Source organism: Tamandua tetradactyla, chromosome 4 (assembly GCF_023851605.1).
Source record: "Tamandua tetradactyla isolate mTamTet1 chromosome 4, mTamTet1.pri, whole genome shotgun sequence".
Lineage (NCBI taxonomy): Eukaryota > Metazoa > Chordata > Mammalia > Pilosa > Myrmecophagidae > Tamandua > Tamandua tetradactyla.
The window spans coordinates 87,818,049-87,832,631 of record NC_135330.1 but is presented as its reverse complement, the minus strand read 5'-3'; the positions used below and the strand labels follow the sequence as shown (position 1 = coordinate 87,832,631).

General features: G+C 38.1%; 1 long non-coding RNA gene across 2 annotated transcripts in view; it reads left to right on the top strand.

The window, feature by feature from the left end:
* Window positions 1-14,583, top strand: part of LOC143679133 (uncharacterized) — an 89,404-nt gene that overhangs the window by 11,621 nt on the left and 63,200 nt on the right. For both annotated transcript variants that reach the window (XR_013173566.1, XR_013173567.1), the window contains exon 2: window positions 4,211-4,382. This is a non-coding gene — a long non-coding RNA (uncharacterized LOC143679133). The remainder of the gene's footprint in view (window positions 1-4,210; window positions 4,383-14,583) is intronic.

Sequence of the window (14,583 nt, the reverse complement as noted above, 5' to 3'; positions counted from 1 at the left end):
ACCAAATATCCCACTTTGCCTGGACAGTCCTGGATTATGCCTGTTGTCTCAGATAGTTATTGATAATTATTGCACTTTCATTTCTTTTTTTTGGCATGGGCAAGCTCTCAGAATTGAACCCAGCTCCAGCATGGCAGGTTAGAATTCTGCCACTGAGCTATGGGTGCACCACCCTCCATTTCCATTTGAAAAAATTTTTTATTGTAGTAGCATATACACAACTTAAACATCTCCTTTTACCCACTTGCAAGTGTACAATTCAGAGGATTAATGATGTTCACAATATTGTGCTACTATCACCAGTATCCACTATCCCAACATTATCATCATTTCCAACTATGCATCCATTAAGTAATACTTCCCCAACCTATAATCTACTTTCAGTCTCATTCTAGGTATTTCATATATGTGAGTTCACAGAATATATGGTTCCTCTCTTGGATTATTTGTCTTGGTTCTCAAATTAGAATTGGCAAAAACTACACTGATTCTTCATCACATAGAATGGTGTCTGCAGGCTATCAGTGTTTGGCATGTGCTGGTGAATAAGTGAAGTAACCAAAGAATGGCTTTGAATAATTATTATCTTCTAGACTATCTCAGTCCAATTCCACTTGAAACAAGACAATGTTCATGGTGTCCACTCACAGTCTGTGTCTCATTCTTTGAAATGAAGAGTGGAAGATTTGGTCCCTTTATCATTTTTCTTCATTTTTAAGACTAATTCTGCTTAGCAGAGATATCATTTCATATTGCATTACTGGATTCTGTTTTCTTGTATTTTAACTAAATTTCCCATCTATATTCACAAATAATTGAAATATGCCTTCTATCTTTATTTCTAGAGGGCACACCCCACTTCATTTTACTTCTTTCTTCTTTTTTAAAAATATTTCTTAATAATACAGAATAAGAGAAGCATAAAAATACACAACCACATACCATTATTTATATTGAACAGTTTCAGTTGGCTGTATCTGCTTTCTCATATTTCTTTTAAAATAATATTTAAACCAGTAAGATTTCAATCCTTAGCACTTCTGTAGGCATACTTAAAACTAAATAAACTTTTTCTTACTGCATTCCTACTCATATTATCACAATCATTGGACACATCTATGGGATTATTTTCTCAAACCAGAATCCAATAAAGGGCTGTGCATTGCACTTAGTTATGATGGCAGAGTCCAAGTACAACACACAAGCATGGGAAGGCACTGGAAATGCCAGCACTTACAGAACAACCCTCTCCCATGGTCTTATACCAGATAGGCTTTATTAGTAAGCAGGCATTTGAAGAAGTGGATCAGAAGGGTGATGATCGATGTAGTCCTGGGTTTATTGTGCATGCACAGAATGTGGTCCTCCTGGGTATCCTGCACTGTGGTGCTCTGCCATTTTATGGGCTCCCCTTCTGGGCCTAAAGCCATGGGGGAGGTAATCCGGGACATTCCCAGATTTTGCAGTGACTTCAGGAACCTGGTTCTCACCAATGAGGAAGAAGGCATCAGGGCTGGGACAAAGGAGGGAGTGGCCTGCAGAGTTCCTGTTGCAGGCAGCCCCAGAGGGTGGGCTAGAAGTTGCCACAGTGAGACCCCAGGCATGTGTGCATGAGGCCCAAAGGGGAGGAGTGATGGGACAGGGGATGAGTGTGGACTGTGTGGTTGTGGATTATGCATGTTCTGCCCATGTGCTGGGCAGGCAGCCCATCCCTGAAGCCTCAGAAGGAGGGCACATATGCTTGTGTGACATTGTGCTGCATTGTTTGTGGACAGGGCAGGGCTGTGGGGAGAGTGCTTGTGCTAAGTGTGTCCTGCACTGCTGTGGGGGCCAGGGCCTGTGCTTTTAAGCCTTAGATTCCTGTTTTGAGAAAGGAGAGTATTCATACTTCTTCATGGGGGTGCTTATAGAACTGAAAAACAAAGGCACATTGTGGTCTGTATAGCTATGTTGTAAAGTGGTATAAAATAAGAATCAGAAATATGAATTAAGTACAAATAACTAATTAAATTAAAATATAAATGAGAGCTGATGCAGACCAGTGAAGTGATATTCTCAGGTAAAACAAATGTTCTAGTCTACCAAAACTGCCAGAATGCAACACTGCAGAGATGGATTGGCTTTTAATTAAAGGGAATTTATTTAGTTAAAAATACAGTTCTTCAGAGGAAAGGCTGCTAATTTTCAATTGAGTTTCTTTCTAACATGGGAAGAGACAGGATGCTCTCTGCTGGCCTTTGCTCCAGCACTCTGGGTTCCAACAACTTTCCCTGGGATGATTCCTTTCTGCACCTCCAAAGGCCTGGGCTGAGCTGTGAGTGCTGGGATGAGGTATACTGAGCTGCTTGGGCTGTGCTATGTTGAGCTCTCTAATTTAAGCCACTTAAATCAAGCATCATTCATTGCAGCACGCATGCCTCCTAGCTGACTGCAGATGTAATCAATGACAGATGAGCTTCACATACTATTAGCTCATGTCCACAGCAACAAAACTAGGTACCTCCACCTGGTCAAGCTGTCACCTGAAACTAACTACCACTACACCCAAACCCTTTAGGGCAGTAGGATTAAAATCTATATCTGTTTTGCTCCAAATCTCTAGCTCTTCTTAACCTACCTACTGAAAACCCAATATCATGTGTTCTCCCCAGCATTCAACACAGGAAGATAACCCAAGATCTGCAAAGAGATAGCTGTGAAGCATGCTTGGTGTTTATTGTACTTTAAGCCAATTTCTAAGATTTCTTGGTCTTTTCTCAGAGTTCTTGAGTCAGATTGGCCCCTGGGCTCCTCTCACCCTGTCTAGTTTGTGCATTCAATGGCCCAGTTTGAGTTTATGGAAGATGCATTCCAAGATTCTATGGGACAGTGAGTTCCAAGAGCTGCAGATTTTGGGCCCTGCATGATGGTAAATTAAAAAAATATATCCTTATTGACAAAACATAACAACATATAAACATGAATGTTCTTAACATGTGAACATTCTATTCTTGGTATATAATCAGTGACTCACAATATCATCACATAGTTGTATATTCATCACCATGATCATTTCTTAGAACATTTGCATCACCAGAAAAAGAAAACAAAAAGAGAAAAGAAAAACTCATACATGCCATATTTACCTGTCTCTCTCATTAACCACTAGTATTTCCATCTATCCAATATATTTTAACCTTTGTTCCACTATTTTTCTATACTCCTTACCACTCCCTTTCATTGATCACTAGTATTTCAATATACTCAATTTATTTTAACATTTTTCCCCATTTATTTATTTTTAATCCATATGTTTAGTCACCTGTCCATATCATAGATAAAGGGAGCATCAGACACAAGGTTTCACAAACACATGGTCACTTTGTTAAAGTATGTCATTATATAATCATCTTTAAGAAACATGGCTACTGGAACACAGCTCTGCAGTTTCAGGCACTTCCCTCTAACCTCTCTAATACACCATGAACTAAAAAAGGATATCTATATAATCTGTAAGGATAACCTCTCAACTCTGTTTGAAATATCTCAGCCACTGACACTTCATTTTGTCTCATTTCTCTCTTCCTCCTTTTGATCAAGAAGGTTTTCTCAATCCCTTGATGCTGAGTTCCAGCTCATTCTGGGATTTCTGTCCCATGCCAGGGAGGTTTACACCCCTAGGAGTCATGACCCATGTAGAGAGGAGGAGGGCAGTGAGTTTGCTTGTCATGTTGACTGAGAGAGTGAGGCCACATCTGAGAAACAAAAGAAGTTCTCTGGGGGTGACTCTTAGGCCTAATTTTAAATAGCCTTAGCCTATCCTTTGCAGGGATAAGTTTCATATGAACAAACCCCAATATTGAGGGCTCAGCATATTGATTGGTTCTCTCCACTGCTTGTGAGAATATCAGGAAGTCTTCAAATGGGGAAGCTTTCTTGCCATTCCCCCAAGGGGACTTTGTAAGTACTTCTTTATTCACTGTTTAAATTTCTCTGAAATTTATCAGGGCATCACACTGGACAAGCCTACAAAATCTCATGCCCTATTCAAGGTTCCATGTACTTATGGTGTTCAGTTAACCTGTCCATATATGTTATATTAGGAAATGCACTAGTCAAAATATAAATTTTATAGCAAATAAACATTTTTTGCTTTAGTCTCACACAGAAGTTGTTGTTTAAAATATGAATGACCATCTAACTATATGCAAACTTGTACTTTTGTCCCAAGCCCTGATTCCCATGTAACAAATCAAATCCTGTGACATAAGAGGGAAGGAACCACTGAAACAAAATCCTACCAAGGAGAGAAACTGTGGCATCTGCAGAGTTTCAGAGCAGAGACATTCCCAGAAAGGAGTAGATCCTGGAGCTGCAGGGCCAAGCAATTCTTTATCCCCTGGGTAAGTAAGATGTTACTAGATTCATAAGTCATCAGATTGTGGCAGTGGATGTTTTGGGTAAATTTCAGAAACCAGAGGTGAGCTATGTCTGGAGGACAATGTCCTAGTGTTTGCTTTGACTCAAACTATTTCACATCAGCATTCCCCTGTTTAATGCATATAATTGGCTTTAAAATGCTGTCTTTCAAAAAATATACAATGCCTTGATTAATTTGACTGTTACATTGGTATAGTTAAACTATCATTTTAAATATGTAACTTTGCATTCTCTTTATATTTCAGTGTAATTAACCAATTGAGTGAATTTTATATTAAGGATAGATTATGTATGTTTGAGAAAATGTGAACTGCATCTTATTTGATTTATCCTTTAAAAAATAAAGTTTCCTGAATATTAAAAAAAAACTCAATGTAGGTTTGTTTGAAAAATTGGAGGAAAAGAAACAACATGGAGAAGAGTTATTCCAAGTGCTTTATATGGCTCCATGACTAACCTTACAGTAGATCTCTGAGCCACAGTGTGTTTTTCTCCTCTTAGTACATAGTTGGTGAGAAAGAGGCAAGGAGGTTAAGACACATCTTCAGATACACAGATGAGGTCTAGTGACAGGCAAATACTAAAACTCAGACTTCCAAGCTCTAAATGAACTAGATTATACTTTATAGGGTGTGGGCATAGGTAATCCAGCTCATTTTAGTTACTCATGATTTTAGATCATGGAGTGGAAGGAGCTGGTTGAGACTAGGGTGGGTCACCTGTGGTGGGAAACATTTTCAGAAAGAAAACTATAAATGTTTCTAATTTCATTTACTTCTTGCTGTCATACTCAGATTCCTTGATCTGACACACCATTATGAATGTAGATTATTCAGTCTATATTCACAGCAACATGTAATTCAGTTCTCATTAATTTTCTATTCCTGCTAACTGTGTTCATTTATAATAGGAGCTAATGTGTAATTTATCCCAGTGAAACCCACAAGAATCATACTATTTTTGAAAGGAAAGTTAAACTTATTCTGTAGTACCTCACTTACAGCATTCTTAGCTTTCTTTTCCAAGATTTTTCTTCAGTCTGCTAATTTCAGACATGATGGGCAACAGGTTTTAATGGCCACTACTCATGGATGAGATCCCCCAGGAAAACTTCTGTCATTAACATAAGGATCTTGGTAATCTGCAAATCACCTATTCTTCTGTGAATAAGCCACACTAAATAAAAATAAATATCTGTTTCCAAAACCAAGAACAAAATTAAAAAATGTAAAAAATCAACAGAGAGCCAGCCCTCCTCTCCCTCTTTCTCTGCCAGCGGCGCTCCCACCACCAGCCAGCCCTCCTTTTCCCCCTTCTGCTCTGGCGGCACTCCATCTGCCATCTTATCCTTCCCTTTCTCCTCCTGCTCCAGCGGCTCTCCAACCACCACCGTGCCCTCTTCTGCCTTCACTGGCTCCTCCGCCACTGTCCTCGACAGCCTTGCCACTCTCATCTTTCCTCCTCCAGAACAACTACTGGGGGAGTGGAGATGATACAGAGCAGCTCCCAGAGCCACGACGGAGATCAAAGGGATGGCATAACCCATCCTGGAATGGCTGACTGCCTGGGAGAATGAGCTCTGGTGAGATCGCCGAGGGGCGTAGGCTTTCACAGGTGGGACGGTAAGCGGCCAGAGTCCCTCCCTTCCCCCTTCCCAGGCTGGCTGGCAGAATTGGACAGACGGTCCCCTTAGGCCGTGGCGGCTGGTGCCCCCACCATGCGAGGCCCCCCGGACCAACTGAGAGAGTTGGGCCAGAAATCCCCAGACCACAGAGAATGGTGACCGGGGGGTCCCTTCCAAACACGTGACTCCCCCGTCGGCTGGGAACAGTGCACTCTCCCGGGCTGCGGTGGCTGGCGCCCTCCCCCACGTTGGTGCCACGCGCTGACTGGCTAATTTGGCCGGACGCTCTCCCGTGCTGCGACGGCCGGCGACCCTCCCACGTGTTCAGACCCCGGGCCGGCTGGCACTCTTCCAACCCGCTTCAGCTGGTGAACCTCCCCTACGGCGAGAGTTCTCCAGAGTTGAGGGACCCACAGCAACTTTCGCTGGGGAACCACAGACAAACGTGTGCCACGAGCGCCACCTACTGGGCAGGATAGGAAAAACAGAACCCAGAGATTTCACAGAAAAATCCTTCAACCTGTTGGTCCAACACCCAGGGAAATCTGACTAAATGCACAGACGCCAGCAGAAGATAATGGGTCATGCTCAGAAAGTTGAAAATATGGCCCAGTCAAAGGAACAAACCAATAGTTCAAATGAGACACAGGAGCTGAAACAACTAATGCTGAATATATGAACAGAAATGGAAAACCTCTTCAAAACGAAATCGATAAATTGAGGGAGGACAAGAAGAAGACATGGGCTGAACAAAAAGAAGAAATAGAAAAACTGAAAAAACAAATCACAGAGCTTATGGGAGTGAAGGACAAAGTAGAAAAGATGGAAAAAACAATGGATACCTACAATGATAGATTTAAAGAGACAGAAGATAGAATTAGTGATTTGAAGGATGGCACATCTGAATTCCAAAAAGAAACAGAAACTATCGGGAAAAGAATGGAAAAATTTGAACAGGGTATCAGGGAACACAAGGACAATATGAACCGCAAAAATATACATGTTGTGGGTGTCCCAGAAGGAGAAGAGAAGGGAAAAGGAGGAGAAAAACTAATGGAAGAAATTATCACTGAAAATTTCCCAAATCTTATGAAAGACCTAAAATTACAGATCCAAGAAGTGCAGCACACCCCAAAGAGATTAGACCCAAATAGGTGTTCCCAAGACACTTACTAGTTAGAATGTCAGAGGTCAAAGAGAAAGAGAGGATCTTGAAAGCAGCAAGAGAAAAACAATCCATCACATACAAGGGAAACCCAATAAGACTATGTGTAGATTTATCAGAAGAAACCATGAAAGCTAGAAGACAGTAGGATGATATATTTAAATTACTAAAAGAGAAAAACTGCCAACCAAGTCTCCTATATCCAGCAACATTGTCCTTCAAAAATGAGGGAGAAATTAAAACATTCTCAGACAAAAAGTCACTGAGAGAATTTGTGACCAAGACACCAGCTCTGCAAGAAATACTAAAGGGAGCACTAGAGTCAGATACAAAAAGTCAGAAGAGAGAGACATGGGGAAAAGTGTAGAAAGAAGGAAAGTCAGATATGATATATATAATACAAAAGGCAAAATGGTAGAGGAAAATATTATCCAAACAGTAATAACTCTAAATGTCAGTGGACTGAATTCCCCAATTAAAAGACATAGACTGGCAGAATGGATTAAAAAACAGGATCCTTCTATATGCTGTCTACAGGAAACACATCTTAGACCCAAAGATAAATATAGGTTGAAAGTGAAAGGTTGGGAAAAGATATTTCATGCAAACAACAACCAGAAAAGAGGAGGAGTGGCTATACTAATATCCAACAAATTAGACTTCAAATGTAAAACAGTTAAAAGAGACAAAGAAGGACACTATATACTATTAAAAGGAACAATTAAGCAAGAAGACATAACAATCATAAATATTTACGCACCGAACCAGAATGCCCCAAAATACGTGAGGAATACACTGCAAACACTGAAAAGGGAAATAGACACATATACCATAATAGTTGGAGACTTCAATTCCCCACTCTCATCAATGGACAGAACATCTACACAGAGGATCAATAAAGAAATAGAGAACCTGAATATTACTATAAATGAACTTGACTTAACAGACATTTATAGGACATTACATCCCACAACAGCAGGATACACCTTTTTTTCAAGTGCTCATGGATCATTCTCAAAGATAGACCATATGCTGGGTCACAAAGCAAGTCTTAACAAATTTAAAAATATTGAAATCATACACAACACTTTCTCGGATCATAAAGGAATGAAGTTGGAAATCAATAATAGGCGGAGCGCCAGAAAATTCATAAATACATGGAGGCTCAACAACACACTCTTAAACAACAAGTGGGTCAAAGAAGAAATTGCAAGAGAAATTAGTAAATACCTAGAGGCAAATGAAAATGAAGACACAACATATCAAAACTTATGGGACGCAGCAAAGGCAGTGCTAAGAGGGAAATTTATTGCCCTAAATGCCTTTATCAGAAAAGAAGAAAAGGCAAAAATGCAGGAATTAACTGTCCACTTAGAAGAACTGGAGAAAGAACAACAAACTAATCCCAAAGCAAGCAAAAGGAAAGAAATAACAAAGATTAGAGCAGAAATAAATGAAATTGAAAACATGAAAACAATAGAGAAAATCAATAAGACCAGAAGTTGGTTCTATGAGAAAATCAACAAGATTGATGGGCCCTTAGCAAGATTGACAAAAAGAAGAAGAGAGAGGACGCAAATAAATAAGATCAGAAATGAAAGAGGAGACATAACTACTGACCTCACAGAAATAAAGGAGGTAATAACAGGATACTATGAACAACTTTACGCTAATAAATACAATTTAGAAGAAATGGACAGGTTCCTGGAAAGACATGAACAACCAACTTTGACTCAAGAAGAAATAGACGACCTCAACAAACCAATCACAAGTAAAGAGATTGAATTAGTTATTCAAAAGCTCCCTAAAAAGAAAAGTCCAGGACCAGACGGCTTCACATGTGAATTCTATCAAACATTCCAGAAAGAATTAGTACCTACTCTCCTCAAACTCTTCAACATAATCGAAGTGGAGGGAAAACTACCTAATTCATTCTATGAAGCCAACATCACCCTCATACCAAAACCAGGCAAAGATATTACAAAAAAAGAAAGCTACAGACCAATCTCTCTAATGAATACAGATGCAAAAATCCTCAATAAAATTCTAGCAAATCGTATCCAACAACACATTAAAAGAATTATATATCATGACCAAGTAGGATTCATCCCAGGTATGCAAGGATGGTTCAACATAAGAAAATCAATTAATGTAATACACCATATCAACAAATCAAAGCAGAAAAATCACATGATCATCTCAATTGATGCAGAGAAGGCATTTGACAAGATTCAACATTCTTTCCTGCTGAAAACACTTCAAAAGATAGGAATACAAGGGAACTTCCTTAAAATGATAGAGGGAATATATGAAAAACCCACAGCTAATATCATCCTCAATGGGGAAAAATTGAAAACTTTCCCCCTAAGATCAGGAACAAGACAAGGATGTCCACTATCACCACTATTATTCAACATTGTGTTGGAAGTTCTAGCCAGAACAATTAGGCAAGAAAAAGAAATACAAGGCATCAAAATTGGAAAGGAAGAAGTAAAACTATCACTGTTTGCAGACGATATGATACTATATGTAGAAAACCCAGAAAAATCCACAACAAAATTACTAGAGCTAATAAATGAGTACAGCAAAGTAGCAGGCTACAAGATCAACATTCAAAAATCTGTAGCTTTTCTATACACTAGTAATGAACAAGCTGAGGGGGAAATCAAGAAACGAATCCCATTTACAATCGCAACTAAAAGAATAAAATACCTAGGAATAAATTTAACCAAAGAGACAAAAAACCTATATAAAGAAAACTACAAAAAACTGTTAAAAGAAATCACAGAAGACCTAAATAGATGGAAGGGCATACCGTGTTCATGGATTGGAAGACTAAATATAGTTAAGATGTCAATCCTACCTAAATTGATTTACAGATTCAATGCAATACCAATCAAAATCCCAACAACTTATTTTTCAGAAATAGAAAAACCAATAAGCAAATTTATCTGGAAGGGCAGGGTACCCCGAATTGGTAAAAACATCTTGAGGAAAAAAAACGAAGCTGGAGGTCTCGTGCTGCCTGACTTTAAGGCATATTATGAAGCCACAGTGGTCAAAACAGCATGGTATTGGCATAAAGATAGATATATCGACCAATGGAATCGAATAGAGTGCTCAGATATAGACCCTCTCATCTATGGACATTTGATCTTTGATAAGGCAGTCAAGCCAACTCACCTGGGACAGAACAGTCTCTTCAATAAATGGTGCCTAGAGAACTGGATATCCATATGCAAAAGAATGAAAGAAGACCCATCTCTCACACCCTATACAAAATTTAACTCAAAATGGATCAAAGATCTAAACATTAGGTCTAAGACCATAAAACAGTTAGAGGAAAATGTTGGGAGATATCTTATGTATCTTACAAGTGGAGGTGGTTTTATGGACCTTAAACCTAAAGCAAGAACACTGAAGAAGGAAATAAATAAATGGGAGCTCCTTAAAATTAAACACTTTTGTGCATCAGAGAACTTCATCAAGAAAGTAGAAAGACAGCCTACACAATGGGAGACAATATTTGGAAACGACATATCAGATAAAGGTCTAGTATCCAGAATTTATAAAGAGATTATTCAACTCAACAACAAAAAGACAGCCAACCCAATTACAAAATGGGAAAAAGACTTAAACAGACACCTACCAGAAGAAGAAATACGGATGGCCAAGAGGCACATGAAGAGATGCTCAATGTCCCTGGCTATTAGACAAATGCAAATCAAAACCACAATGAGATATCATCTCACACCCACCAGAATGGCCATTATCAACAAAACAGAAAATGACAAGTGCTGGAGAGGATGCGGAGAAAGAGGCACACTTATTCACTGTTGGTGGGAATGTCAAAGGGTGCAACCACTGTGGAAGGCAGTTTGGCGGTTCCTCAAAAAGCTGAATATAGAATTGCCATACGACCCAGCAATACCATTGCTAGGTATCTACTCAAAGGACTTAAGGGCAAAGACACAAATGGACATTTGCACACCAATGTTTATAGCAGCATTATTTACAATTGCAAAGAGATGGAAACAGCCAAAATCTCCATCAACAGAAGAGTGGCTAAACAAACTGTGGTATATACATACGATGGAATATTATGCAGCTTTAAGACAAGATAAACTTATGAACCATGTAATAACATGGATGGACCTAGAGAATATTATGCTCAGTGAATCCAGCCAAAAACTAAAGGACAAATACTGTATGGTCCCACTGATGTGAACGGACATTCGAGAATAAACTTGAAATATGTCATTGGTAACAGAGTTCAGCAGGAGTTAGAAACAGGGTAAGACAATGGGTAATTGAAGCTGAAGGGATACAGACTGTGCAACAGGACTAGATACAAAAACTCAAAAATGGACAGCACAATAATACCTAATTGTAAAGTAATCATGTTAAAATACTGAATGAAGCTGCATCTGAGCTATAGGGGTTTTTTTGTTTTTGTTTGCTTGTTGGTTTGTTTGTTGTTGTTGTTTTTTACTATTACTACTACTTTTATTTCTTTTCTTAATATTAACATTTTATATCTTTTTCTGTTGTGTTGCTAGTTCCTCTAAACCGATGCAAATGTACTAAGAAACAATGATCATGCATCTATGTGATGATGTTAAGAATTACTGAGTGCATATGTAGAATGGTATGATTTCTAAATGTTGTGTTAATTTTTTTTTTCTTTCCGTTAATAAAAAAAAATAAAAATAAAAAAAATAAAAATAAAAAAAAATGTTAATGGACTGAATTCCCCAATCAAAAGACACAGACTGGCAGAATGGATTAAAAAACAGGATCCTTCTATATGCTGTCAACAAGAAACACATCTTAGACCCAAAGAAAAACATAGGTTGAAAGTGAAAGTTGCGAAAAGATATTTCATGCAAATAGCAACCAGAAAAGAGCAGGAGTGGCTATACTAATATCCAACAAATTAGACTTCAAATGTAAAACAGTTAAAAGAGACAAAGAAGGACACTATATACTAATAAAAGGAACAATTAAGCAAGAAGACATAACAATCATAAATATTTACGCACTGAACCAGAATGCCCCAAAATACGTGAGGAATACACTGCAAACACTGAAAAGGGAAATAGACACATATACCATAATAGTTGGAGACATCAATTCACCACTCTCATCAATGGACAGAACATCTAGACAGAGGATCAACAAAGAAATAGAGAATCTGAATATTACTATAAATGAGCTAGACTTAACAGACATTTATAGGACATTACATCCCACAACAACAGGATACACCTTTTTCTCAAGTGCTCATGGATCATTCTCAAAGATAGACCATATGGTGGGTCACAAAGCAAGTCTTAACAAATTTAAAACGATTGAAATCATACACAACACTTTCTCGGATCATAGAAGAATGAAGTTGGAAATCAATAATAGGCAGAGTGCCAGAAAATTCACAAATACTTGGGGGCTCAACAACACACTCTTAAACAAGTGAGTCAAAGAAGAAATTGCAGGAGAAATTAGTAAATACCTCGAGGTGAATGAAAATGAAAACACAACATATCAAAACTTATGGGACGCAGCAAAGGCAGTGCTAAGAGGGAAATTTATTGCCCTAAATGCCTATATCAGAAATGAAGAAAAGGCAAAAATGCAGGAATTAACTTTCCACTTGGAAGAACTGGAGAAAGAACAGCAAACTAATCCCAAAGCAAGCAAAAGGGAAGAAATAGCAAAGATTAGAGCAGAAATAAATGAAATTGAGAAACATGAAAACAATAGAGAATATCAATAAGACCAGAAGTTGGTTCTATGAGAAAATCAATAAGATTGATGGGCCCTTAGCAAGATTGACAAAAAGAAGAAGAGAGGGGATGCAAATAAATAAGACCAGATATGGAAGAGGAGACATAACTACTGACCTCACAGAAACAAAGTAGGTAATAACAGGATACTATGAACAGCTTTACACTAATAAAAACAACAATTTAGATGAAATGGATGGGTTCCTGGAAAGACATGAACAACCAACTTTGACTCAAGAAGAAATAGATGACCTCAACAAACCAATCACAAGTAAAGAAATTGAATTAGTCAATCAAAAGCTTCCTAAAAAGAAAAGTCCAGGACCAGACGGCTTCACATGTGAATTATATCAAACATTCCAAAAAGAATTAGTACCAACTCTCCTCAAACTCTTTAAAAAAATCAAAGTGGAGGGAAAACTACCTAATTCATTCTATGAATCCAACATCACCCTCATACCAAAACCAGGCAAAGATATTACAGAAAAAGAAAACTACAGACCAATCTCTCTAATGAATATAGATGCAAAAATCCTCAACAAAATTCTAGCAAATCGTATCCAACAACACATTAAAAGAATTATACATCATGACCAAGTAGGATTCATCCCAGGTATGCAAGGATGGTTCAACATAAGAAAATCAATTAATGTAATACACCATACCAACAAATCATAGCAGAAAAATCACATGATCATCTCAATTGATGCAGAGAAGGCATTTGACAAGATTCAACATCCTTTCCTGTTGAAAACACTTCAAAAGATAGGAATACAAGGGAACTTCCTTAAAATGAGAGAGGGAATATATGAAAAACCCACAGCTAATATCATCCTCAATGGGGAAAAATTGAAAACTTTCCCCCTAAGATAAGGAACAAGACAAGGATGTCCACTATCACCACTATTATTCAACATTGTGTTGGAGGTTCTAGCCAGAGCAATTAGACAAGAAAAAGTAATACAAGGCATCAAAATTGGAAAGGAAGAAGTAAAACTATCACTGTTTGCAGACGATATGATACTATACGTTGAAAACCCAGAAAAATCCACAACAAAACTACTAAAGCTAATAAATGAGTACAGCAAAGTAGCAGGTTACAAGATCAACATTCAAAAATCTGTAGCATTTCTATACACTAGTAATGAACAAGCTGAGGGGGAAATCAAGAAACGAATCCCATTTACAATCGCAACTAAAAGAATAAAATACCTAGGAATAAATTTAACTAAAGAGAAAAAAAACCTATATAAAAAAACTACAAAAAACTGCTAAAAGAAATCACAGAAGACCTAAATAGATGGAAGGGTATACCGTGTTCATGGATTGGAAGACTAAATATAATTAAGATGTCAATCCTACCTAAATTGATCTACAGATTCAATGCAATACCAATCAAAATCCCAACAACTTATTTTTCAGAAATAGAAAAACCAATAAGCAAATTTATCTGGAAGGGCAGGGTCCCCTGAATTGCTAAAAACATCTTGAGGAAAAAAAAACGAAGCTGGAGGTCTCGTGCTGCCTGACTTTAAGACATATTATGAAGCCACAGTGGTCAAAACAGCATGGTATTGGCATAAAGATAGATA